Consider the following 26,634-nt stretch of genomic DNA (forward strand, 5'->3'; position numbering starts at 1 on the left):
CCATGTCAGGCCTCTGCCACCAAGGGAAGACACAGCTCACAGGGCCACAGTGGTCAGGGCAACCAAGTGAAGAAGTGCAGGGTCTCTAGAGCACGGGGGAGGGTGTTCCACCACCTCGCCAGCCAGAAGAGGAGGACAGGCAGTGCTGCCCGGGCCCAGGAGGGTGGCAAGGGCCTGTGAGGGGACCGGTCTGTGCTGTAGGAGACGGGGGAGGGCCCGGGGGTGGAGCTGGCCCACTCTCTGAAAGGGGGCCAGCCCCCTCCCCCTCCCAGGGACCACGGCCCTCTCCAGCGACAAGGATGGTGGATGCTCAGAGCAGGGACAGCAACGCTGAGACGCCACCAGCTGAAAATCTGAGACCCAGGCTCCCTGTCAGGTGAAACGTTCAGGATTGGTCCCCCCAGATAGGCTTTTTTTTTTTTCCTCTTCCTCTTATCTGTGTCAGTACGCACGCACGTTCCCCCGTTCCCATTGGCTGAGACCAGGTCCAGCGACCTCTGAGTCTTTCCTTCCTCAGCACGGCCTCCCCCCTGCACCCCCCATCTCAGCCCTGTGTCTGCAGCCACATCCGACACCCGGGTGTCCCTGAGGACAGGCAGACGTGTGGGGAGACCTTGGGGAGATCAAGGGTGAGGGTGGGAGAGGAAAACAGGAAGGTGGAGGTGATAAGGAGAGAGTCTCAAGGGAAATGGAAAAACAAACTTGAAAACAGCAGGTTTGGGGAAATCCTGGCCTGAAGAGTAGCAGTCCCTGGTCATCAGAATGACAGCAGAGCTGGCCCAGGAACACTCTTTGGTGCAGGACAGGGAAGGAAGACCCTAACCCCTTCATTTACTCGATATAACATTTATGAGGACTTCCCTGGTGGTGCAGTGGTTAAGACGCCGCATTTCCACTGCAGGGGGCATGGATTCGATTCCTGGTTGGGGAGCTAAGACCCCACATGCTGCATAGCACAGCCAAAATATATATATATATATATATATATATATATCTCATATATATATGACATTTCTGGGCAGCCTGTTATGTTTTGCACAAACACAAATGTGGCAGGTCCCCGTGGGCTGAGGTGTCTTTTCCGGAACATGCCAGGTACACGCCCGCCACAGGGCCTTTGCACTTGCTTTTCCCTCTGCCTGGAATGCCCTCCCACAGATATTCACATCACTCCTTCCCTCATCTTCCTCAGGTCTCCAGTAAAATATCACCTTCTCGGTGATGCCTTCCTGACATCTGATCTAAAATTGCAGTGAGGCTCCCTTCCCCCCAAAAAGTCCCTATCCTTATTTTCCTGGGCCTGACCCTAACAGCTGTGGAGCCTGCAGCAAGAGTAAAACGGTGGTCCCCAAAATATAGCCCCTCCTTTCTCTTCCCACCCTCATTTCCACCTGGCCCCTCAAGATCTTCACCCACACATGTGAGCATCCCAGCTGTGTCCCCAGCAAGCAGCCACCTCCCGATCACGACGCAGACTTGGGGGTGCACACACCTGTGTTCCATTCTACCTGCTAAGATCAGACCTCAGGGAGAGCCATACAAGCCCTGGATGTGGACTCTGCGCCATTTGGGCAGGAACTTTTGAGATACTGGGTAACCAGGGTGTGCTCTAAAAAGGGGGTTCAGGCTCCCAGGGGTGCATCTCCTTGGCTTGGCAAGCTCCTCCCCCTGGAGGAGACCGGGCAGGCTTCTAAAGTGTGGGGCTTAGGCCAGGGGTCCTTCTAGCTCAGTCTAGGGATGGGACTGTCCCTTCCTTGCTTTGTTTTTCTCCACTTGATACAGTATATATTTTACTTGTTTATTTGACTTATTGTCTGGTTCCCTCCAGTAAAATGTAAGCCCCAAAGAAGGCAAGGATCTGTTTTGTTTGTTTGTTTATTAATTTTTTTTATTTTTATTTTTTGGCTGTGTTGGGTCTTTGTTGCTGCATGCGGGCTTTCTCTAGTTGTGGTGAGCGGGGGCTACTCTTCCTTGCGGTGCGCGGGCTTCTCATTGCAGTGACTTCTCTTGTTGCTGAGCGTGGGCTCCAGGCGCACGGGCTTCAGTAGTCGTGGCACATGGGCTCAGTAGTTGTGGCTCACGGGCTTAGTTGCTCCACAGCACGTGGGTTCTTCCCGGACCAGGGATCGAACCCATGTGCCCTGCATTGGCAGGCGGATTTTTAACCACTGCGCCACCAGGGAAGTCTGGCAGGGATCTGTTTTGATCACTGTTATATTCTCTGTTCTTACAATAGTATCTGTCACGTAATGAGCGTTCAATAAATATTTCTTGAATAAATAATGGATTTGGGGGGTAGGAGATACCAGGATAGAAGCCAGGCTGGGGGTCTTCATAAAGTTCCTGTGTCCTACAGAGGGCTTCTGGCATCAAGGGTGATGTGATGCATGTTGCCAAACTCCTTCTTTTCAAGTTTACAAACTCTGGAGAGGAAATTATGAGTTTTGCTCTTAGAGGGTAGTTTAAAAATTCAGTGGCTTGTTTTTAATTATGTGCGTGATATTTACTTCAGTACATACATACTCAGTGGATGTGTTTTGTGACAAAGACTCTCTCCTTGACCAAACATTACAGTCAGGCTCCTCTGAGCCCTCCTCTCAACTGTGTCTCGACCTTGGCCCCCATCCTGTCCCCAGGCCGCTTGACTCAGTTTAGCAAGAATCCCCCCACCCTTGATAACTGATCACCCTGATATCTGATCACCCTGGGTATCTGATCAAGTTCCTCATGCCCCACCCTTGCTATCTAAGTCCTTGTCCTGTCTTTAGCAAGAATCCTGTTAGATCAGTTTAGCAAGACTCTCCCCTACCCTTGACATTTCCTCTTAGTAATTTTCCATCCATTACCCCCACTCTGCTCCTTGACTAGAAATCCCCGCTTGTCTTTTTTTTTTTTTTTTGGCCACGCTGCCTGGCTTGCAGGATCTTAGTTCCCGACCAGGGATAGAACCCGTGCCCCCTGCAGTGGAAGTGTGGATTCCCCCCAACTTGTCCTTGTTGTAGTAGGAGTTGAACCCCATCTCTTCCTCCTACTGCCAGAGTCATAACCCCCTTTGCAATAGTCTTGAATAAAGTATTTTTTACCATTTTTTTCATTTTTTTTAATTGAAGTATAGTTGATTTACAATGTTGTGTTAGTTTTTCTTACCATTTTCACAAGTATCAGAATAATCTCTCTTTATAGGTAGGAATACAAAAATCTATCAGACAGGGTCCCAGCCTCAAAGAGTTCCAGTCAAGGTGGGAAATCAGTTGCCTAAACCAATAGTCAAATGCAAGATAATAAATATGGAAATAAAGTATGGTCAAGCTGTCGTCAACACCCAGATGAGAAAGCAGTTAACACTGCCTGTGCGAATCAGAGAGTCCTTCAGACAGGCGTGACATGGGCTGGGCTTTGCAGGGTGAGTAGGAGTTCGTGCTTTCTGGAAGCTCAATAACTAGCTTCAGAAGCATAATTTTTTTTCAGAAGTATAACTTTTGCACATTAAAAGATTGTTAAGGGACTTCCCTGGTGGCTCAGTGGATAAGAGTCCATGCTCACAATGCAGGGGGCCCAGGTTTGATCCCTGGTCAGGGAACTAGACCCCACATGCATGCCACAACTAAGGGTTTGCACGCCGCAACGAAGGAGCTGGCGAGCCACAATTAAGGAGCCCGCCTGCTGCAACTAAGACCTGATGCAAACAAATAAATTAAAAAAAAAGAAGATGGTTCATAGATATGATCTTATGTTTGTAAAATACATGTACTTTCACAGAAAAAATTATAAGTAGAGGAATGTACTAATTAAAATTAATAGTAGTTATATCAGGGTAGTGGTTTAATGGGTGATTCTTATTTTTTCTTGAAATGTTTTGTACAGAACAGCACACATATCACCCTTCTAATTAGAAGAACATTAAGATAATTAACAAACCGTGTCCACACGTCCAATATGGGCTTTTGGTCCTGGAGCTCGGGTGGCAGAGACTTGTCAAAGGCTCAGGGAGCAAAAGCAGAGCCTGTGTGGATGTGCAGATTTCAGGCCAAGGGAGCTGAGCTGCCTTCCAGGGGGAGACACTAGTGGGAAATTATGGGAATGTTCTGGGGGAACAGCGAGGCCACCTGTTGGAGGAGTAGGCTGAGCCAGAAGATGGGGTCTGGGATTGCGGGGGCGGGGGGGGGGGGCGGGCTTTGATCCCTTACCTACAGGCTCAGGGGGCTCCACAGCAGAGCTTGGAGGGTGCGAGCCAATCAAGGAAGCTCTGTTTTCGACCGTGAGCCTCTCCTGCCCCACGTGCCCTAGGTCAAGATTCTCCCATGGGGCACAGCTGTGTCTGGGTCCCAAGTCCCTTGACTGCACGCCTTGGGTCACTCAGCGGCAGACACCTGCGTGTACAGAAAACGGAGGCGTTTAATGAAAAAGAGGAAGGAGTGGGGAGGAACCGGAGGGGACAGGAATTCCCAGGAGGCCTGCGGGGAAGGCGAAGACTGAAACCCGCGCGCCGCGTGCATCTGTGAAAATGCTGCAGGTGCGGACGGGAGGCCGCCCCCACCCCGACAGACTCAGCACAGGGCTCCCCACAAGTCTCAGCCCTGGGCACACACAGAGCCCACTCCGGGGACGGGAAAAGGGGAAAACCTTAAGTCACGGCAGCAGAAGCAACGGAGGTGGCCCTAGCTGGCTTGTGTGTCGCCGTCCGTCCTCCACGGGGAGAAGGCCGCCCCCACCCCGGCCTCGGGTGGTTTCCACCCGACCCAGCGAATCGGGACCAAAGCGGGGCTCTGCCCACCGCTCCGCGCCCGGAAGCCCCCTCCCTTTCTCCGGGCGGTGGCGACTGTTCCCAGGTGAGCCGCTGGGTGGCGCTGTCGGCAGTAACGGAGGATGCCGCGGGCTCGCAGCGGCTGGAGAGGCGGCCTGGGGCTGGGCGTGGATCCTGGAGCTCCGCCGGGAAGACCGAGGCTCGTGGGGTTCCAGGGACCCACCCACAGTCTGAATTCGAAACGAATACAAACCCCGGGCGCCAGCTCTTGGCTGGCTTCAGCGTGAGGCTCCAGAAGAGGGTCTGTCCAATCTACATACGACGAGAGGGCACGAACGGCGGTGGCCTGTTTGCAGTCTCGGGGAAACTGGTCCCTTGAGATTATAGGATTTACTCGGGTTTCTCTGGCTCCGGAGTCCAGTAAGTACACTTGTTTCTCATTTCGTTTTTTGTTCGGTGAACAGTGTATGTTTGTTCAATAAATAAAAAGGGGAAGGCGGGATCCACAGGGAAAAGAGAGAAGATAAAGTACACCTGAAGCAGGTAAACTGTGTGAGAGGTCACAGCCATGTGATGCTGAGGCTGCCCTGGGAATGACTCCACCAGGTCTCTCTGGGCTGGAGAAGGAGTCCTGCCTCCATCACTCCCAGCCTGACCCTCGGTCAGTTTCCCTGTAAAATGGGCACACTGACCAATGCCCTGCCCATCTCAAAGGGGAAAAGGACACTAGGCAAGGACAGACTTTTAAATTGTTGTGTGCTCAGTAAATGTAAAGATTTATTAATATCCTCACCCCAGTCATCATTACTGGCAAATCGTTGCCCTGTGATCCACAAAACCTCCCTGAGGCAGCAGAGCAAAGACCACCAAACCCACATCCCGGCTGCTTCGGCTTTACACAGACATCAGCTTGGTGATAGGATTAAGCTCTGGTGTTTGCACTTTGCAGCCACATTTCCTGGTAATTTGTATGTCCGTAGTTTGAGGGGATTTCAACCTGGAGCCATATAGGGGCTGGGATCAAAAAAGTGGGAAGGGGTGCCCAGACGCAGTGACCTCTCCAGATACATGGACCCTCTTTCAGAGGTTACGATGCCGTAAGATGCCCGCCAACCTCACCGCACCCCCGTCCTCTGCATGTGACCCTGTTGGCTGCATTTGCCCAGGTCCTTATAGTTCCCCTCTACCACCACCACCACCACTTGATGTGGGCAGCAAGCTATAAAAGTCAGAAGGAAAACTAGGCAGGGCGCACTGTCCCTGTGCAAATAATTTACATGTTTGTAGCACTCTCTAGACTTTGCATTTCACTCACTCAGAAGAAGACAAATGGCCCCATTTCAAAAATGGGCAAAAGGCTTGGATACACATTTCACAAAAGAAGGTATATGAATGGCCAATAAGAACATGAAAAAGTGTTTAACATCACTAGTCATCAGCAAATTAAAACCATGATAAAATACAGCTGCCTACCCACTGGCCTGTTAAACTAAAGGATGACCACAGCAGGTGCTGGTGAGGGTGCGGAGGGGCTGGAACTCACACACTGCTGGTGGGAGTGTAAAAAGGTATAACCACTTAGAAAACCAGTTTGACAGTTGCTTGAAAAATTCAGCGTACACCTACAGGCGATCTAGCCATTCCGCTTTTAGGTATTTACTCAGTAGGAATTAAAATACTGATTCACACAAAGACTTGTGCTCAAGTGTTCATTGCAGCTTTCTTTATAATAGCCAAGAAATGGAAACAACCCAAGCTTCCATCCGTGGTGAGTGAATAAAACAAACTGTGGTCTATTCAATGGAATACTACTCAGTAATAAAAAAAAAAAGTGAGCATGTACCTACAGAGACAAATCGACATAAAAGAAGCCAGACAAGGGACTTCCCTGGTGGTGCAGTGGTTAAGAATCCGCCTGCCAGTGCAGCGGACACGGGTTCGAGCCCTGGTCAGGGAAGATCCCACATGCCCCGGAGCAGCTAAGTCCGTGAGCCACAACTACTGAGCCTGTGCTCTGGACCCCGTGCTCCGCAACAAGAGAAGCCACCACAATGAGAAGCCTGCACACCGCAACTAGAGAAAGCCCACGCGCAGCAACGAAGACCCAGTGTAGCCAAAAATAAATAAAGAAATTTATTTAAAAAAAAAAAAAGCCAGACAAAAAGGACCCCATACTATATGATTCCACGTATATAAAATTCTAGAAAATGTAGTTGAATCCATAGAGCCAAATCAGTGGTTGCCTGGGGCCGGGGGTGGTGTACAGAGAAAAGCAGCAGGGAGGGATTACACAGGGGCACAAGAAAACTTTGGGGAGTGATGGATGTTTTCATTATTTTGATTAATGTGATGGTTTCATTGTGCATATTCATGGGTCAAAACTTATCAAAGTGTATACGTTAAATACATGCAGTTTATTGTATGCCAATTGTACCTCAGTAAAGCTGTTAATATTGTTTAATTTTTAAAAAGGAACAAACTCACAGGGAACTCCACTGTACAGTAGAAACTAACACAACATTGTAAAACAACTATACCTCAATTTTAAAAAGTTTTTTTAAAAAGGAACAAACTATCGATACACATAATAACATGGATGATTTTCAAAATCATTATGTTGAATGCAAGGAACCAGACATAAAAGAGAATGCACCGTGTGGTTCCAGGAATCTAAAATTCTCAAAAATGAAAATGCTCAGTAACAGCTTATCAGTGGTTGTCTGGGGTCAAGGGTGAAAGTAGGGATGAATTACAAAGGGGCACAAGGAAACTTTGGGGGGATGGAAGTATGTTCCCCGACCAGGGATGGAACCTGTGTCTCCTGCATTGGAAGTGTGGAGTCTTAAGCACTGGACCGCCAGGGAAGTCCGAAGGTAGGCATGTGTTGAAACTCATCAGCCTTATGGGTGATATGGAAAGCGTTTAGTGGTCTGGATAGAAGATCAAACCAGCCACAACATTCCCTTGATGCTGTTTGATAGCCTAATCCAGAGCGAGGCCCTAACTCTCTTCATTTCTTTGAAGGTTGACAGATGAGGAGGCTGCCAAAGAAAAGTGAAGCTAGCAGAGACGGGTTCATGCGGTTGAAGGAAAGAAGCCGTCTCCACCACGTGAAAGTGCAGAGTGACGCAGCAAGTGCTGATGTAGAAGCTATAGAACCCAAGAGATCCAGCTCAGATCGTGCACGAAGGTGGCTGTGTAATAAGGAAGACCCTTTGTATTCTATTACAAGTTCATCACTAAAAGGATGTTTCCCAGAAGCTTAAATGATGCATAAGGGCCCATCTCTGGGAACCCTGCCCCCCAGGTAGTGAGCATTCAGCTAAACTACCTGTGTTTAGCTCCCAGGAAACATCCTGACCAAGCCCACATGTGAATGGCTGCAGGAAGGAAGAAATTAACCTATCCCCTCTGGAGGCTGACTGAACCAGGACTTTACTCCCACCCCTTTCAGTATAAAAGAAGTCTGAATTCTCACTAGGGGAAGATGGCTCCTTGGGACACGAGTCTACCATCTTCTGAAGCCAGCCAGGAGCCTTGCTGCTTGTGGCCCGCGGGCCCCAGATTGGGGGATATTCTGGTAAGGCCCGGGCAGCTGCTGGGAACACTTGTCCTGAGACTCTTTCCTTCAAAATTCCCGGAAGCAGCACTGGCTGCCCCTTGGCAAATGGAGCAGGGAATTGACATCTGGGAGCTGACAGGCTCAATATAGTAGGGTAAGTCACTCTGGTGTACAGCCAGAAATTTTATTTCCTCTGTTTTGGGCTTTTTTTTCTCCAGAATAAGCCAATTTGCTTTGTATTTGAGTGGGGTACCCTGTTGGAGAGAGGAATGAGTTGCTAGCCTTGTACCTGATCTGTGAACCAGTTCGTTTGTTTCTTTGGATGCTACTAGCATTTGTGTGTGCCATTTGTGTTTTGTTTGTCTGGTATTTCTGTCTTTAAAAATTGGGGAATGTTTCAACTAACCCTAAAGAAAGTCCTCTGGGGTGCATTTTGGATAAGTGGTCTGATTACAGCTATGAACCCATGACTGACAGGAAGATGACATTTTATTGTAACAATGTGTGACTACAGTACCTGTTAGGGTCTCCAGGAGTGGCTTAGGCAGGGTTATCTTGGGACCCTGTGCACCATGTACTGTCACCCTTGCTGTGTTAATTACATCGTTTGTGGTCTCCTGTATCATTGACCTGGCCAAGGAGTTACATTGCATGGGGGTTGGGTTGATGGTTCTTGTGACATGTAAAACCCCGAGACAAAACTTGAGGGTTTATTTAGGGTTTTCTGTTTGTTCTTTGGGTTTCTCATTTCATTTTGTTTTGGTACCATTTCTCCATTTACAGACTGATGTCAAATTGAGGAAAAGAACCAAAAAAACCTGTCTGCTCTTGTCCAAAAGTGGGACATTCCCAGGGAAAAGAGAAAGTTTCCACTTGGTTCCTAAAATCACCAAAAGCCCCATCCCAGAATTCAGCCCAGTTGGTTGATGCCAAGGCAAAAAGGCATCCTTTTAATGCATGGTTAGAGATGATCAATTGCTATTTATGGTTTCACGGTGGCCTTTGAGTGGCTCTATAGCTGTTCTGTGAAGACGTGAGGAAGAATGATGAAATCCTCTGTGAGAAAGCATTTGTGCTCTTATTATCAGGGTGGGAAAATGTCAGACAGTTGTCACCTTATGGTAAAAGAAACCCAAGGGAAAATCTGTCATACAGGAAGAAAGTAAAGGGAACAACGTTTAGGATATGGTGGCCCAACCTCTGGCCAAGCTGGCTGTCCCAGCTGCTGTAGCTGTTATGCCAACATACCCACCCCTCCCACTGCCTCTCATTCCCATCCAGCCCCAATTCCCGACACTGGGGCTCAGGAAGCTGTGGTACTGGCTCCCCCTCCTTGTAGGGATCAATTAGAAAATCCTGTGTTAGTTCCTGGAACACAGGGACCTGGCCTGGTATCGTGATCTAAGACCCAATAGGGCACCCAGCGTGGGCCAGGAGCCGCTCCCAGGGCAGGGCGGTTTCCTTTCCGTCATTGTCCTATAGGGGCCTAAATGCAGTGTGAGCTTGGAATCCATAACAGCTACACTAAAGAACAGATTTTCAGTGTAGACGAAATGCCTTATATTGGAAGAAGGTGCCACCTAGGAATTTCATAGCTAGAGAGGAGAAGTCAATGCCTGGCTTCAAAGATTCTAAGGACAGGCAGACTCTCTTGTTAGGCTCATGCAGCTGGTGACTTTAAGCTGAAACCAATGCTCATATACCATTCCCAAATTCCTAGGACCCTTAAGAATTATGCTAAATCTACTCTGCCTGTGCTCTATAAATGGAATGACAAGGCCTGGATGACATGACATCTGTTTACAGCATGGTTTACTGACTATTTTAAGCTCATGTTGAGACCTACTGATCAGAATAAAAGATTCCTTTCAAAATATTACTGCTCATTGACAATGCACCTGGTCACCCATCATCTGATGGAGACGGACAGTAACATTAATGTTGTTTTTATGCCTGTTAACACAATGCCTGCAGACTATGGATTGAGGAGTCTTTTTGACTTTCAAGTCTTACTATTTAAGAAATACATTTCATAAGGCTATAGCTGCCATAGATAGAGATTCCTCTATCTATGGGCAAAGTCCATTGAAAGCCTTCTGGAAAGGATTCACCATTCTAGATGCCATTAAGAACATCCATGATTCATGGGAAGAGGTCCAAATATCAACATGAACAGGAGTGTGGAAGAAGCTGAGTCCAGCCTTCATGGATGGCTTGGAGGGGTTCAAGACTTCAGTGGAGAAAGTCACTGCAGATGTGGTGGAAAACGTAGGAGAACTAGAATTAGAAGTGCAGCCTAAGGATGTGACTAAATTGCTACAATCTCATGATAAACCTTGAATGGGTGAGGATTTGCTTTTTTTTAAAAATTAATTTATTTTTGGCTGAGTTGGGTCTTTGTTGCTGTGCGCACGGGCTTTCTCCAGTTGCAGCGAGTAGGGGCTACTCTTCGTTGTGGTGCGCGGGCTTCTCATTGCAGTGGCTTCTCTTGTTGGAGAGCACAGGCTCTAGGCGCACGGGCTTCAGTAGTTGTGGCACGCGGACTCAGTAGTTGTAGCTCGCGGGGTCTAGAGCACAGGCTCAGTAGTTGTGGTTCATGGGCTTAGCTGCTCTGCGGCATGTGGGATCTTCCCGGACCGGGGATCGAACCCGTGTCCCCTGCATTGGGAGGTGGATTCTCAACCACTGCGCCACCAGGGAAGCCCCAAGGATTTGCTTCTTATGGATGAGCAAAGAAAGTGTTTTCTTGAGATGGAATCTGTGAAGATTGTTGAAACAACAACAAAGGATTTAGGATATGATATCAACTTAGTTGATAAAGCAGTGGCAGGGTTTGAGAGGATTGACTCCAATTTTGAATGAAGTCCTACTTTGGGTAAAATGCTATCAAACAGCATTGCCTGCTACAGAGAAATCATTCATGAAAGGAAGAGGCAATGGATGAGGCACACTTCACTGTGGTCTTATTTTAAGCAATTGTCACGGCCACCCCAGCCTTGAGCACCCACCACCCTGATCAGTCAGCAGCACCCACATTGAGGCGAGACCCTCCACCAGCGAAAAGATTGTGATTTGCTGAAGGCTCAGATGAGGGTTGGCATTTTTTTAGCAAGAAAGTATTTTTTAGTTAGGGTATGTACATTGTTTTATTTTATTATTATTATTTTCTCTTCTGCCTGAGCCACACGGCTTGTGGGATCTTGGTTCCCCAACCAGGCCTTGAACTCAGGGCCCCAGCAGTGAGAGCACAGAATCCTCACCACTGGACCGCCAGGGAACTCCCTGTACATTGTTTTAGACTTAATGCTGTTGCACGCATAACAGACTGCAGTATAGCATACACATAACTTTTATGCACCGGGATACACATTCATGGGACTCGCTTTATTGCAGTATTCACTCTATTGTGGTGGCCAGGAACCAAACCCACAGTACCCTGAAGTATGCCTGTACTAGTTTTGGTGTAATCGGTTGCTCACACTGTAGTTAGCGATGGGCAGAAGCACTAAACCTGAGACCCAGGGCTGAGTTTCAGTTCCTGCTCTTCCCGTGGTTCTGTGTCACTCTACACTTTGAGCCTGGTTATCGTCCTAGTCAATTCAGAATCAATAACAAGGATACCGTAGATTGGGTAGCTTACCCAACATTTACTTCTCACATTTCTGGAGGCTGGAAACCCAAGACCAAGGTGCCAGCAGATCCAGTGTCTGGGTGAGAGCTGCCTTGTCACTGTGTCCTCACGTGCTAGAGAGAGAGTTCTGATCTTTCTCCTGTGAGGACACTCAACCCATCATGCAGGCCCCAATCTCATACTTTTATATAAACTTATCTCCCAAAGACCCCCACCACCTAATACATCCAATGGGGGTAAGGACTTCAACATATGAATTTGGGGGGTGGAGGGAGGAACATAAGAGTTGTCTTTTTAAAAATAGCATGAAAATACTACTTGCCTCACAAGTTTGTTTAAAGGGTCAAGCGTGTATAGAGCACCCAGTGCCGGGCAAGGCCCAGAGAAGAGTCAATAAATAAATACCAGCGTCTTCTCTGACCACACTTTTCCCACCCCATTGTCCCACTTGACAATGGACCATCCCCTCCATCAAATGGACTTGGAGCGCCTGCCCGCAGGGTTGCTGCAGGAATCATATGGGAGTGTGTTTGGAGAAGCTTTGTAAACCAAAGCAGCACGTGAGGGCTGTCATTAGCGGGTCAGGGCCTGTCTCAGGACAGTGTGCGCTGTGGGTTCCTCTAGGGAGGCTCAAATCGGGGCGCCCCAGGAGTCACTGCACTCACGTGGACGGATAGAGAGCGGCGGAGAGACTTGTCCACACTGCTGACCTCGGGCCCACACGTTACCTATGGCCAAAGAGTTGGGGCGTTATAAAGCTCAGACTCCAAGGTAGAGAAAGGCATATGACTCCACAGTCAGGAGACGCTGAGGTCACTGCATGGGCCAAAGATACAGAGAGGAAGCAAAAGTGCCAAAAATAAAAGACCCTTCCTAACCACTTCCGAAGAAAGCAGCAGAGTTTTGCTGTGCTGTGAGGTTTGCGCCCTGCCCTGAGCCGTCCCGGGGCTCTGCCCTCGGGTCTTCCTGAAATGGGAGCCGGGCTGGGCAGGCTCAGGTCCGGTAAGCGCGCAACCCTCTGAAATCATGTCCTGGCAGCAGGCGAGGAAATACGCAAACAGGGAGGGAAAGAGGAAAGAAAACAACCATGACTTGGTCAAATCATGCCACAGGTCCCTGTGTGCAGAGTTTGGCTCTCTGAAAATTTTGTCTCAAAATCTTATTTTCCTTTTTCCCCACCTGTATTCCTTTATTCCCAAATACCTGGACAAAGCCATAAATGAATACATTTGTAAAGCAGGCTATACAGCAACGAAACTGAGTGCAGAACAGCTATATAAATCAATACGGGTCAGCGTTAGGCGTATAACATTGAACCAAGAAATATGTCACAAAACTCGGATGTACGCCATTCTAATAAACCTCAAAATAAATAGGACTGAACAATTACCATTTACAGATTCATAATTCACAGCAATACTATTTTTAAAAAGGTAAAATAGTGATAGAAGTTCAACTTTGAATATTTATTACCTCTGAGAGGGAGGAGGTAGATAGGGAAAAAGTATACAGGTGATGCACTTTCATGGCTAACACTGTTATTCCTGGGTGGGTAGCGGGGTCACAAACTCACGTCATTATCGTGTTCCATCACCTACGTGTTTCACGTACTCTCTTAAAATCTGGATTCCTTCTATGCAATTTTCCTATAATATTTTCCACAGAAGTGAATATAAACATATTAAAGAATTTTGAAAACTTAAAAGGGAGAAAATCTTCCACAGTCCTACTATTTCAGCTTTCCCTCTGCAGTGGGTCTCCTTTTTACCCGATCATAATCACACTGTACATAATTCTGCTTTCTGTTCTTAATTTGGAAAACTGTTTATAATAGTACCTGAAAATCTTCAAAATCATCCTTCTTCATGGCCACATAGTGGAATATCTATACTTAATGAAAATTCCAAGAATATCAATGACTTCTGTATAGTATACTTAAATTTAAAAGAAAATAAATATGCTGTTGTATGAGTCTCCTAGGGCTGCCATATCAAATTACCACAAACTGGACTGAAAACAGTAGAAATTTATTCATTCACAGTTCTGGAGATCAGAAGTCCAAAATCAAGGTGTCAGCGGGTCCATGCTCCCGTCAAAGGATCTAGGAAAGAATCCTTCCTTGTTTCTCTCGTAGCTTCTGGTGATTCCTGGCAGTCTTGGATTCCTCAGCTTGTAGCTGGCCACTCTCATCTCTGCCTCTGCCTTCTTATCTTCATATCCCCTTCTTCTCAGTGTGTCTCTGTGTGTCCTCCTCTTCTTTTTTTTTTTTCCTGGCTGTGTGGTGCGGCTGTGTGGTACGGTCGGGATCTTAGTTCCCTGACCAGGGATCGAACCCAGGCCCACAGCAGTGAAAGCACCGAGTCCTAACCACTGGACCACCAGGGAATTCCCTTCCTCTTCTTATAAAGACACCCGTCATTGGATTTGGGGGGGGGCAACCCTAATCCAGTAGGATCTCAACCTAATTACATCTGCAGAGACCCTCCTTCCAAATAAGGTCACACTCTGAGGTTCTGGAAGGACATGAATTTTGGGAGATACTATTTGACCCACTCCAGCTGCCTTCTTCAAAACTCTGAAATGCCAAACACTGGCTTTTGAACAAGGTGTCAATGGGCTGCCACAAGCCAACCAACCCAAGTGCGCTGGCTGTTGCCTCTTAATCATATCGTAGAAAGTTGGCACCAGAAGAGACCTTGGAAATCTGTCCAAACTTCTCATTTCATCAATGAGGAATTTGAGAGTCAGTGGAAAGGTGATTCATCCCAGGAGACTCCAGTTTCCAGGTATAGTCAAGGAGTCTGCCTCAGGCCAATGTTAACTGGGCCCAGAATAAACTCCAGCCTCCATCTCAAAGAGCTATTTCAGGATTGTGTTATTTACCTACTGCCAAGTAACATTAGCACACCATTCCTTAAAACACATCTACTATCGCACAGCTGCTGTGGGTCAGGAATCTGGACACAGCTTTGCTGTCCTCTGCTCAGGGTCTCTCACAAGGCTGTAGTTGGCCAAGGTTGAGGTCTTGTCTGAAGGCTCAGCTCAGGGAGGATCCGCTTCCAAACTCACTTCTGTGGTTGTCAGCAGGATTCAGTTCCTTTGGGGCTGTTGGACTGATGAGGGCCTTAGATCCTAGCTGGCTTTTGGCTGGAAGCCACCCTCAGTTTCTTGACTTAAGCAATAGAAATTAATTTTTTCACAGTTCTGGAGCCTGGAACTCTGAGATCAAGGTGTCAGAAATGTTGGTTTCTTCTGAGGCCTCTCTCCTTGGCTTCCGGATGGTCACTAAATTAGGTTCCTGAACCCAATTCTAATGGGGGGGGCGGTGGTCCCCCATACCAACAAACAATCCTCAGACACCACCAGGGTATCTTACAATTCAACTCAATTCTAACACGTCTACCCAGAGATAGCATCAGATTCCACAGGTTAAGGATTCAATCCTACAAGACTGCCCCTCTCCCCCACTTCAGACACAGTTAATTTGCTAGAGCAGCTCACAGAACTCAGAGAAACATCTTACTTACTAGAGGACTGGCTTGTTGCAAAAGAATGTAACTCAAGAACAGCCAGGTGGAAGAGATGCACAGGGCAAGGTATATAGGAAGAGATGGGGCACTTCCATGCCCTCTCCAGGCACACGGCTCTCCCTGAATTTCCTCGTGTGCACCAACCCAGAAGCTTTCCAAATTCCATCCCTTTGCGTTTTTGGGATACTTCATTACCTAGGCATGGTTGATTAAATCATTGGTGACGGCCACTGATCCAACCTCCAGCCCCACCCACCTCCCCAGGGGTTGGGGGCAAGACTGAATGTTCCAACCCTCTAGTCACTTGGTTGGTCTCCCTGGCAGCCAGCCCCCATCCTTAGGTGGGATCCAAAAGTCACCTCATTCACATTTATCACTCTCAACCCTTAGGAAGTTCCGAGGGTTTGGGGAGCTGTGAGTCAGGGACAGAGACCAAATATATATGAGGAATATATTTTGGTCATCTGGGTGACCAAATATGTAGTTTTTATATATCACAGTATCACAGTCTCCTTTTCACCGTGTGCTCATGTGGTCTTTTCCCCTCTGAGTCCTCTGCCTGGTCTCTACATTTTTTCTTCTTATAAGGACAGCAGTGAGATTGGTTGAGGGCCCACCCTAAAGGCCTCATTCTAACTCAGTCACCCCTTTGAAGACCTTATCTCCAAATATGGTCACACTCTGAGATATCGGGGCTTCAACAGATGAATTTGGGAAGGGGCACAATTCAGCCCATAGCGGGGACCTGGCCTCATTTCGCAGCCCTTACCACCCCTGGCTCTCACCAGAACCCCGGCCCCAGCGTCTGCCTGACAGGATGGCTGGACCAGCAGCCCCGGAGCTCAGGGAAGACCCTTCCCCTGGGGGAGAGTCCAGCGTACTCTAGAGGTCAGCCCCAGCCCCGCAGGGGACACCTCTAGACAGCTGTTTATCCTCACCCACAAATTCCCACTCACTCATAGGGGCCGCTCCCCTCACACCCCGGCCCTCCCTGAACTGCTGCTGAACGCGGCCCCCAGCTCCGTGCAGCTCGCTGGCCCACCAGGGACCCTCACCCCGCAGGTCTGTGCGGCAAGCGATTGTGTAGAGCTCCTTGGAATGCATTCTTCATGGGATTCCCCAAGGACACACCCTCCTGGTCTCCCTTCTCTTTACCACCAAGAACTAGCTCACTGCTTGAGGACTAGTAAGGGCACCACTGCATCCAGACTGACTCATCCCTTTTTTTTTTGCGGTACGCAGGCCTCTCACTGCTGTGGCCTCTCCCATTGTGGAGCACAGGCTCCGGACACGCAGGCTCAGCGGCCATGGCTCACGGGCCCAGCCGCTCCGCGGCATGTGGGATCTTCCCGGACCGGGGTACGAACCCGTGTCCCCTGCATCGGCAGGCGGACTCTCAACCACTGCGCCACCAGGGAAGCCCCCCCCGCTTTTTTTTTTATTCCTTTTTTTGACTGCACTGCATGGCATGTGGGATCTTAGCTCCCCAATCAGGGATCGAACCCACGCCCCCTGTGTTGGAAGCACAGAGCCTTAACCACTGGACCACCAGGGAAGTCCCCAGACGGGCTCATCCCTGAGATCAAATGTCCCAGCCTTGCTGTGAGGACAAAAATGCGTTCATCAAGAAATTATGATATATATATATATGTAACTGAATCACTTTGCTGTACACCTGAAACTATGACATTGCAAGTGAAGTATACTTCAACTTTAAAAAATGGTTAGAATTTTGTTTTAATTAAAAAATAAAAAGAAATTATGAACAACAAGGTCCTACTATATAGCACAGGGAACTATATTCAGTAACCTGTGATAAACCATAATGGAAAAGAATCTGAAAAATAATGTATATACATATGTATAACGGAATCACTTCACTGTACAGCAGAAATTAACACAACATTGTACATCAACTATACTTCAATAAAATAAATTTAAGAATAAAAAAAGGACGTTATGGAACCAAAGCAGGAAGGATGGCGCCATCATTAGAGGAAAATCCTGCAGGTCCCATAGGTGCTGCCCGGCCAGACAGCCTTCAGAACTGCATTCTGCCCGAGAGAATGTCTCCATCCCATAGGCGCTGCCCAGCCAGACAGCCTTCAGAACTGCATTCTGCTGCCCGAGAGAATGTCTCCATCCCATAGGTGCTGCCCGGCCAGACAGCCTTCAGAACTGCATTCTGCTGCCTGAGAGAATGTCTCCATCCCATAGGTGCTGCCCGGCCAGACAGCCTTCAGAACTGCATTCTGCTGCCCGAGAGAATGTCTCCATCCCATAGGTGCTGCCCGGCCAGACAGCCTTCAGAACTGCATTCTGCTGCCCGAAAGAATGTCTCCATCACTCTGATGACAGTTTTCTTTCTCTGTGTGGGCGATGAGAACTACTCACTTCTATGGCCAGAATCTTCCAGAACTGAGCAGAAGTTATCCCTTTCTTTAAGGCTTACATGCTCTATTTCTCCCAACTCCTCACCACCCTCTTAGTTTCTCCCCAACACTGAGGCCAAGTATTAGTTACCACTCCGTCATAATCCCTGAATTGTTTTTTCTTCTGATAGAGAAATAGTTCTCTGAGCCAGACTCTTCGCAAAAACGGGAAAAGGACCTCAGAGCCGCCAGCTCAGGGAAGCCTCTGATGGACTCTGACGTGACAAAGACAGTGTATGAAATGCAGAAGGGGGCCCACAACGTGGTTGTGTACCTTTGTGCATTCACCTCCTCATGTCTGTGAATGGCTCCCCCTAGGGTCATGCAGTGAACAGTCTGCACAGCTGTTCAGTGTATCCTGGAGAAAGATAAGATACAGCAAGAAGGATGCAGATGTGGCCAGCGGACGATGGCCCCCACATGGGGCTGGCAAAGTGCACTAAGGCTGACAGAGGAGCCCTTTCAGCTTTACTAGGATAGAGAAGAGGAATGAGGAGGCCTTGGGCTGGCAAAGCACAGAAGGAAGTGAAGGCCTTTAACTCCTTCCTCCTTTCATTTTCACCAAAGTGCGTGAAGCTCAGAGGGGAGGGGCAAAGCAAGCATCAGGTGGCCTCTGATGTGCAAGGTTAGCGATGTGCACCTTGCCCTTGTTCGTGCAGGGGCTGGCGCCGCGGAGGCCTCCAGACTCGGGAGTGAGTCCGGCACAACTGGCCGCCCTGGGTGAGGCCTCACCTCCACACTTTCTGTCACAGTGAGAAGCAAGTTTCTGGACAGTAAGAGACAGAGACCAAATGGCTTTGTGTTCCCTTTATTTCCTGACCTCCCGACTCTCCCTGGGCCACAGGGTGAACCTTGATGGGCGCCCAGGACCTGCAGCCAAGCTCAGGGGCAGCACACTGGAGAGTGGCTTGGAGCCCCTCTGTCCTTCCCCTGGGGCAGGAAGGGGGCCCACAGAGATGCGCTGCCGTAATTCTGCTGCATCTGTGATACTGAAGGGCAAGTGTCCTGGGTTTGAACTGTCCAACAGAAACAATAAAATGCCAGTGAACTTTGTAGACCCAGAGGGGCTCCTGCAAGAGATCCTGCCGGCAGGAGGCAAGGCGTTCCCCCTTCTCTGCCTGGCACGTTTGCAGGGAAAGGGGAACGCAAACCGTGTGAGGGTCCAGACTAGACAGGGGTCCAGCTTAGCTCCGTCTGCCCCCGGAGGAGAGAAGCTTATTGCACAGTGAGGGCCGCGGCCTGGGGCCGGGGGGTGAGCGGCCAGGGGGCTCCCGGGGCAAGTCCACGGACTTATTCAGAGGAGGGGCTGGGATGAGCACCACGTGCAGGGACAGAAACGGGGTCCTGGAAAGGGACAGAGGTGAGCAGGGCACCGTCCCTCCCTCCCAGGGCTCCCAGTGTACTTACCCCGAATGACCACAAGCCATTAGCTCCAGTAGCTCAGGAGGGTGAGGTCCTTCCCGCCACGGGATCAATAAACACTTCAGGGAAGAATTGCGTTTATTCTTAGCCTGGAACTCGGTGGAAATAAAGAGGGGGAGACCATTGGAAGCAGAGGGCGCTGCGAAGACAAATTCCAAGTTCCAAAGGCACGACAGGGAAAGAGCGTATGTAGAAATTCTTCGAGAAACAGGAGCCGTGCTGGGTCTACCATCACCCCAGCCCTTCCCCTGCTGAGTCCTCACCCCCAGGCCCCTGGCCACACCCAGCCCTCCTCAAGATGTGCCTGCCTCGTCCCTCGGCCCAAAGCTTTGTTCCTGCTGTTCCCTGCCTGGAGGGATCTGGGGCTTCTGCTCCCCAAGTCCCTTCCTCCTGTTCAGACTCTACTGTCTCTCAAAGTCTAACTCCGAGGTCACTTTGGTAAAGCTGTCCCAGATTCTCTCAGTCAGAACCCCCGTCCTGCTCTCTTTCTCCCCCTCCTTTGCTGGACACGGACGTGTGTGTGTGTGTGTGTGTGTGTGTGTGTGTGTGGTGTGTGTGGTGTGTGACGTGTGTGTTTGCGGTGTGTGTGTACACGTGTGTATTTGTGTGTGTTGGAAGTACAGTTCATCTGGCTCCCCAGTAAAATGCCACCAGCCGGTTGGGCTGCGCTCTGGGGCCCCCCTGCTTTCTGCCCGCCACCTTCTCCCGGCACCTGGCTCTAGGACGGCCCCTGGTGGCACTGGTTACTGCTCCCGACTGATTTGCTGAATCACAGCCAGATGAGCAGATTCCGTGTCCCGGCTTTAGTGCTGACTGGCTCTGGGTCCTTGGCCAGGTTACCTCACTGTTCTGAAAGTGCACGTAGACCCTTATGATCTTTCTTTTGGCCCTGTCTCGCTGCTTGCAGGATCTTAGTTCTCTGATCAGGGATTGAACCCAGGCCCTTGGTAGTGAAAATGCGGAGTCCTAACCACTGGACTGCCAGGGAATTCCTTACTATTATCATTTATATTTACTTGTTATGTATGTATAACATATATTTTAAAATCTGTCTTGGCGAATTCCAAAGTCCCTTTCCCCTGGAACCCAGAGATAAGAATTTGCTTCAAGGACTGCCGTTGAGCAGAAGAGGCTGGCCTGTCCTTGGGCTCACAGCGACCTGGGAGTGTTCTGGAAAGACAAAGGCATACCTGTCATCCTCTTTGCAGCTCAAACCACAGGTCAGGCTTTTAGAAATCCATAAAATATTTAAGGCAAGGCCTTTGTTACACCGTAGCTGGTCAACATTACTATAAATAAATGAACATTATCATTCATCACAATAAAGGGGATGAGAGACAGGTGACTTGATTGTGTAGCCCTAACCCAACCCTAATGCAGAGAAGGGAGAAAGTCAAGTGATTTAATGAAGAGTCTGGACATTAGGAATTTGAGAAAAAAGACTCTTGCCTTTAGAGAAACCATCCATGAGCGCACTGCTTGTGGAGAAAATGGCCCTTGGGTCTTGGTGGGGAGGGCTGTCCCCCATCCCACCCCAGGCACTGCACTGTTGTGGGTTGGGTCCATACTGGAGGCCATGCTTTCAGGGAGATAGTGGTAAATGGTAAGAAACCCGACCAGGATGAGGTCAGGTCTGGGAACCGAATCCCAAGAGCATGAGCTGATGGAATCGAGGCCATTTGGCCCAAATCAAAGGATGTGGCGGCCTCACCTGGGCAGAAAGTGATACTTGAACCTGGGAGGGCGGGGCAAGTAGGACAGAGATCTAACTCCGTATTCAGATGTCAGGGAGACCTGGTGAGGTAGCAAGCATCCTAGCACCCTCACTGTTCAGGCACAAGGCTAGTGACCACCAGCCAGGGTTCAAGTTACCTATAGAAAGTACTACTGCCTTGTAACCTGTGGCAGTGGATGTATGGGCTATTGTAAACAGTTGACCTCTGGGAGAACAGAGAGCCTGTCGAGACCCTCTCTGTGTTCCCAACATCCAGGACAGTACCTGGCACGTACAAGGCCCTCAGTCACGTTGAGGTGCCTTTCAATTTTAAGATTACTTAGACTTTTTCAAGGACAACAAAAATAAATAATAATGCTACTGGACTTCCCTGGTGGCCCAACGGTTAGGACTCCACGCTTCCACTGCAGGGGGCATGGGTTCGATCCCTGGTTGGGGAATCCCACATGCCATGCAATGTGGCCAAAAAAAAAAAATGCTACTAAGAGAGACCTCACCAAAAAGGCTCCACTAAGGTGGATGTAGAAATATCCTCTAAACACCCTTTCTTCATTTATGCAGCAAACACCCCATCACAAAAGGCACAAGAGGTCGGTTGTAACCACCAGCATGTTTTTGACCTGGGAGTAACACATTTTCCACATATTCAGAACCAGCGACAATTTCTCTACTAGTAAGACTAGCCCAAGGGAAGTCCCTGAGGGTAGACTGTAAAGCAGTGCTGAGCAGGCTTTTCACGTTTCCTCTCTTCTTGCCATTAATTAGTTTTCACTATTAAGCTCTGTGAAAAATACTACTATCACCCCCTGCATAATTATCAAAAGCACAAAAACATTCCAGATTTAGGAGCAGGGAGAAAGAGGCTGGGGGAAGAAATGGCAGGGTCTCATAATAATGAGGATCTGTGGAGGCCACTACTTGGCTAGAAGCTTTCCCTGGTGTTATGGGCTGAATCGTGTGTTCCCCCTGCCGCCCAATATTCATATGTTGAAGCCCTAATCCCCAGTGCTTTTTTTTTTTTTTAATTAATTTATTTTTGGCTGTGTTGGGTCTTCGTTTCTGTGCGAGGGCTTTCTCTAGTTGCAGCGAGCGGGGGCCACTCTTCATCGCGGTGCGCGGGCCTTTCACTGTTGTGGCTTCTCCCGTTGCGGAGCACAGGCTCCAGACGCGCAGGCTCAGCAGTTGTGGCTCACGGGCCCAGTTGCTCCACGGCATGTGGGATCCTCCCAGACCAGGGCTCGAACCCATGTCCCCTGCATCAGCAGGTGGACTCTCAACCACTGCGCCACCAGGGAAGCCCTCCCTAGTACTTCTGAATGTGACTGTGTTTGGAGATAGAGCCCTTAAAGACGTGATTAACTTAAAATGAAGCCAGGCCTTGAGGATGGGCCCTAATCCAACCTGACCTGTGTACTTATAAGAAGGTGAAATTGGAACACAGAGAGACACCAGTGGTGCTCAAGCACAGAGGAGGGACCACCACAGGGCTGAGAGAGACGGCGGCCCTCTGCAAGTCCAGGATGGAGGCCTCAGAAGAAACCAGCCCTGCTGAAGCCTTGATCTCAGACCTCCAGCCTCCAGAACTGTGAGAACACAAACTTCTGTTGTTGAAGCCCCCGAGTCTGTGGTTCTCTGTTGCAGTAGGCTGAGCAGACGAATGTACCTGGGATACTCCCTTTCACCCTTATAACCACTCTGATTATGTTGCAGAAGAAATCGAGGCTCACGGACATCAGTTAACCTGTCCCAGTTCGCACAGTGAGTGAGTGGCAGAGCCTGGATCTGGCATGAGGTTTGTGGGTTGCAAAACTCACATTCTGGACCTCTTCCCTGAAGAGTAGGCCCCGCTCGCCACAACTAGAGAAAGACCGCGCGCAGCAACGAAGACCCAATGCAGCCACAAAAAAAAAAAAAAGAAAAAGAAAAGTGAACCCTAATATAAATCGTGGACTCTGAGTGATAATAACGTTCAAATGTAGATTCATTACTTGTAGCTAATGTACCATCTGGTGGGGGATGGCGGTAGCGGGGGAAGCTGTATGCTTGCTGGGGGCAGGGAATATATGGGAAATCTCTGTACCTTCCCATCAATTTTGCTGTGAACCTCAACAGGCTCTAAAAAATTGTCTATTAAAAAAACAACTGAGGAGTTCCCTGGTGGTCCAGTGGTTAGGACTTGGCGCTCTCACTGCCGTGGCCCTGGGTTCAATCCCTGGTCAGGGAACTAAGATCCCGCAAGCCCTGTGGCACAGCCAAAAATAAAAAATAAAAAATAAATTTAAAAAACCTGAAGAAATCTTCAGGGCAACCTTGGTAGGTGTGTCTGGAACATGTTCCCTTGCCTGGGAGGGCTTCTGCAGCATGAGTGCCTCACTCGTGCCGACCACGAAGGAGCTGCACCTCCACGCCCCTCCCACGCTGGGCTCCCCTGGGGCACCTGGAACCCGGGAGGCCAGGACAACGTGGAGCCTCCATGCGCGCACAACCCCACAGCAGTCCGGCCCTGACCCGCTTCGTTCAGCTGAGCAAGATTGGGATTTGCAAAAGGAACTTGCCTGGAGAATGAAATTAAAAAGAGAGAGCACAGCTGAACCCAGAACTCCAGCCGATACAGGAAGGATCTTGAGCTAGGCCAGGTTGGGACAGATGAGACCTCGTCGGGTGGATGAATGTCAGCAAGGACCCCGACATCAGAGAAGCGGGGAGGCAGCTGTACGTGAGGCAGGGAAGGAGAGGTGAGGTCGGGGCGACGTGAAATCCAGCACGGCGGGGTCGGCAAAGAACATCTTATGGAAGGAGATGCCTCGGGTTCTGGATGGCTTTCTGCAAGGTACAGCCCTCTTCCACCTCATGGCCTCCAGCTGCCCATCCTCGCGGTCTGTTCCTAAATCTCCAGGAGGGTTTACTAAACTCACCAGGTTCAGTGTGAGCTTCAGAACTGGAACAAGGGTGGTGGATCTTCCCTGGCGGTCCAGTGGTTAAGACCTCGTGCTTCCACTGCAGGGGGTGAGGGTTTGATCCCTGGTCAGGTCACTAAGATCCCCCGTGCCTCACAGTGTGGCCAAAATAAATACATAAATAAAATAATAAAGAAGTTGAACAAGGGTGGAGTTTTACGTCTTCAGAAAGCAAGCACGCCCTCCTCCCGCAGTATCCTCCTTCACCTGGAGATTTGCAACATCTAGAGACACCTTTAACATCCAAAGACCGTCAAAATGGAAGTTTTCCATTCATTTTACCTGAATCTAAAGGGAGGGGAGGTCCCAGGTGAAAACCTAAAGTGCAAGAAAATAGCAAAGCGTAAAAAGGAGCAAGGATAGTTTTGCTAACAGAGCACAGATATTTTTGCCTTGATTAACTCAGGCTTGTCTCAGACATACAGACCCTGGTTCCCCTCCTGCCCCTGGGCTTGAGTTGATGTGCCTGTTCATGGCAACGGCTGGCTGCAGACTCGAGCTCAGCCTGTCGTCCTGCCCTCGGCTTGCTCAGGGACCTCTGGCCCAGCGCTACCAGCAGATTGCTAACAGCTAGAAGCCGGCCTCCTACAGGTCACATTCACTCTGCTGGCACAAGGCACCGTTCTTTTTTTTTTTTTTTTTTAAACTTTATTTTTGGCAGCGTTGGGTCTTTGTTGCTGTGCACAGGCTTTCTCTAGTTGTGGCGAGCGGGGGCTACTCTTTGTTGCGGTGTGCGGGCTTCTTATTGTGGTGGCTTCTCTTGTTGCAGAGCATGGGCTCTAGGCATGTGGGCTTCAGTAGTTGTGGCACACGGGCTCAGTAGTTGTGGCACACGGGCTGAGTAGTTGTGGCTCGCGGGCTCTAGAGCGCAGGCTCAGTAGTTGTGGCTCACGGGCTCAGTTGCTCTGCGGCATGTGGGGTCTTCCCGGACCAGGGCTTGAACCCGTGTCTGCTGCATTGGCAGGTGGATTCTTAACCACTGCGCCACCAGGGAAGCCCAGGAGGCACCATTCTTTTATGGGTTCACGAGCCTGTTACCCCAGCCACGAGCATGTGTGAAGCTCCTGCTCCAGGACTGAAGGCCACTCCTGGCTGAACGGAAGGCAGAAAACTGACTGGGATTCAGGCTGTACCCTGGCCCCAGTGGATGCTCAAGCCCTTCTCAGCTCTTGTTGCAAATTCACCAACTTCCCCCACCTACTCCCTGATGACTAATCCACTACTTCCCTTCACACACACGCAAATTCGATGACTAACAATCAGAAGATACTTTATTCATCCAGTCACAGACCAATGCCAATTAGAGGAGGTTTTCTCACCTCCACAGAACCCAACATAAATAGACTAAATAGATGAGGATGGGAGCTCACACAGGCAGACATCTGGAGAAAACAAAGGATTTCATATCTCACCATGCATTTCTTTTCTTTCTTTTCTTTTCCTTTTTTTTGAATTTTTTTGGCTGTGCTGTGCAGCATGTGGGATCTTAGCTCCCTGACCAGGGATCGAACCCGTGCCCCCTGCAGTGGGAGCATGGAGTCTTAACCACTGGACCGCCAGGGAAGTCTCCTCACCATGGACTTCTAAAATCTAAAGACATCCTCAAGCAAAAGAAGAATTCATGAGAAATAAAAGATCTTCTCTGAAGATTAGTTGATTTTTGAAAAGTACTTATTGGCCATCTACAGCAAACAAGCCTTCTGAAATCGATAGAGAAATTACACCATCCGTCCATGATGACCTCACTGGTCTCTAAAATGAGCCGGAGCAATGACTATGCATTTAAATGGGAACAGTTTACTCTTTACCTTCCCTTAGCAAAAAGAATCTCATACTCAGAAACGATTTCTGCTGGTGTACGGTAATAAAACTTTTCTCCCATTTGAGCCCCAAATGATGGAGAACTCCGAATTGGGGTACTTCCCTATTGTCACTCTTCCTGATGACTTTGCTGATTGTATGTTCTGTATTCACTGCTGACGGCATGGAGCTGCTTTTTCACAGAGAACTAAGTCAACAGATCTGTCTCTAGGGGAAACTTAGTACCTAGGACAGAAACAAGTCTGACACATTCCAGGAGACCCCCAAGTATGGGACCCAAAGCAGACTCGTCAATTCTCTGTAACTCAGACCCCTTTGCGAGCTCCTAGGCAGCCTTGGAGTGGGTCCAAGGGGACACATTTTGCTAAAGGTGGTGCGGGTGACCTGAGAAGAAGAGACAGGAAACACGTGGGCTGAGTCAGGAGACTTAAGTGCACGTGACTTTGGCAAATGGCCCAGCCTCTCCTGGGTTTTCTCATCTGGAAGAAGCCTACCTCAGAGGGCGGCTAAGAGGCTCCAAGTGGGAAAGATTATGAGGGTGAGACTGCTTTGCAAACTGTAAAGAGCTATATGAGTACAAACACACTCACATGAGTGGTCAGCACTCTTGATCTGGAGTGTGTTTCCTGTGCTGGGCGCTTGGTGCCTTACATGTATTAACTCCCTGCCACGGACTGAGTCGTGTCCCCCCAGATTTCACATGTTGAAGCCCTAACCCCCAGTGAGATGGTATTTGGAGATGGGGTCTTTGGGAATTAGCTAGGTTTAGCTGAGGTCCTGAGAGTGCCCTTATCAGAAGA

At 49.2% G+C, this 26,634-nt stretch overlaps 1 non-coding gene across 1 annotated transcript; it reads left to right on the forward strand.

Moving 5' to 3' along the window:
• Positions 1–23,207: 23,207 nt before the first annotated feature.
• TRNAE-CUC (transfer RNA glutamic acid (anticodon CUC)) lies at positions 23,208–23,280 on the forward strand. Its single transcript has one exon. It is a non-coding gene; the product is annotated as a tRNA-Glu (tRNA).
• The last annotated feature ends 3,354 nt before the right edge of the window (positions 23,281–26,634 follow it).

Source organism: Orcinus orca, chromosome 6, assembly GCF_937001465.1.
Source record: "Orcinus orca chromosome 6, mOrcOrc1.1, whole genome shotgun sequence".
Taxonomy (NCBI): Eukaryota; Metazoa; Chordata; class Mammalia; order Artiodactyla; family Delphinidae; genus Orcinus; species Orcinus orca.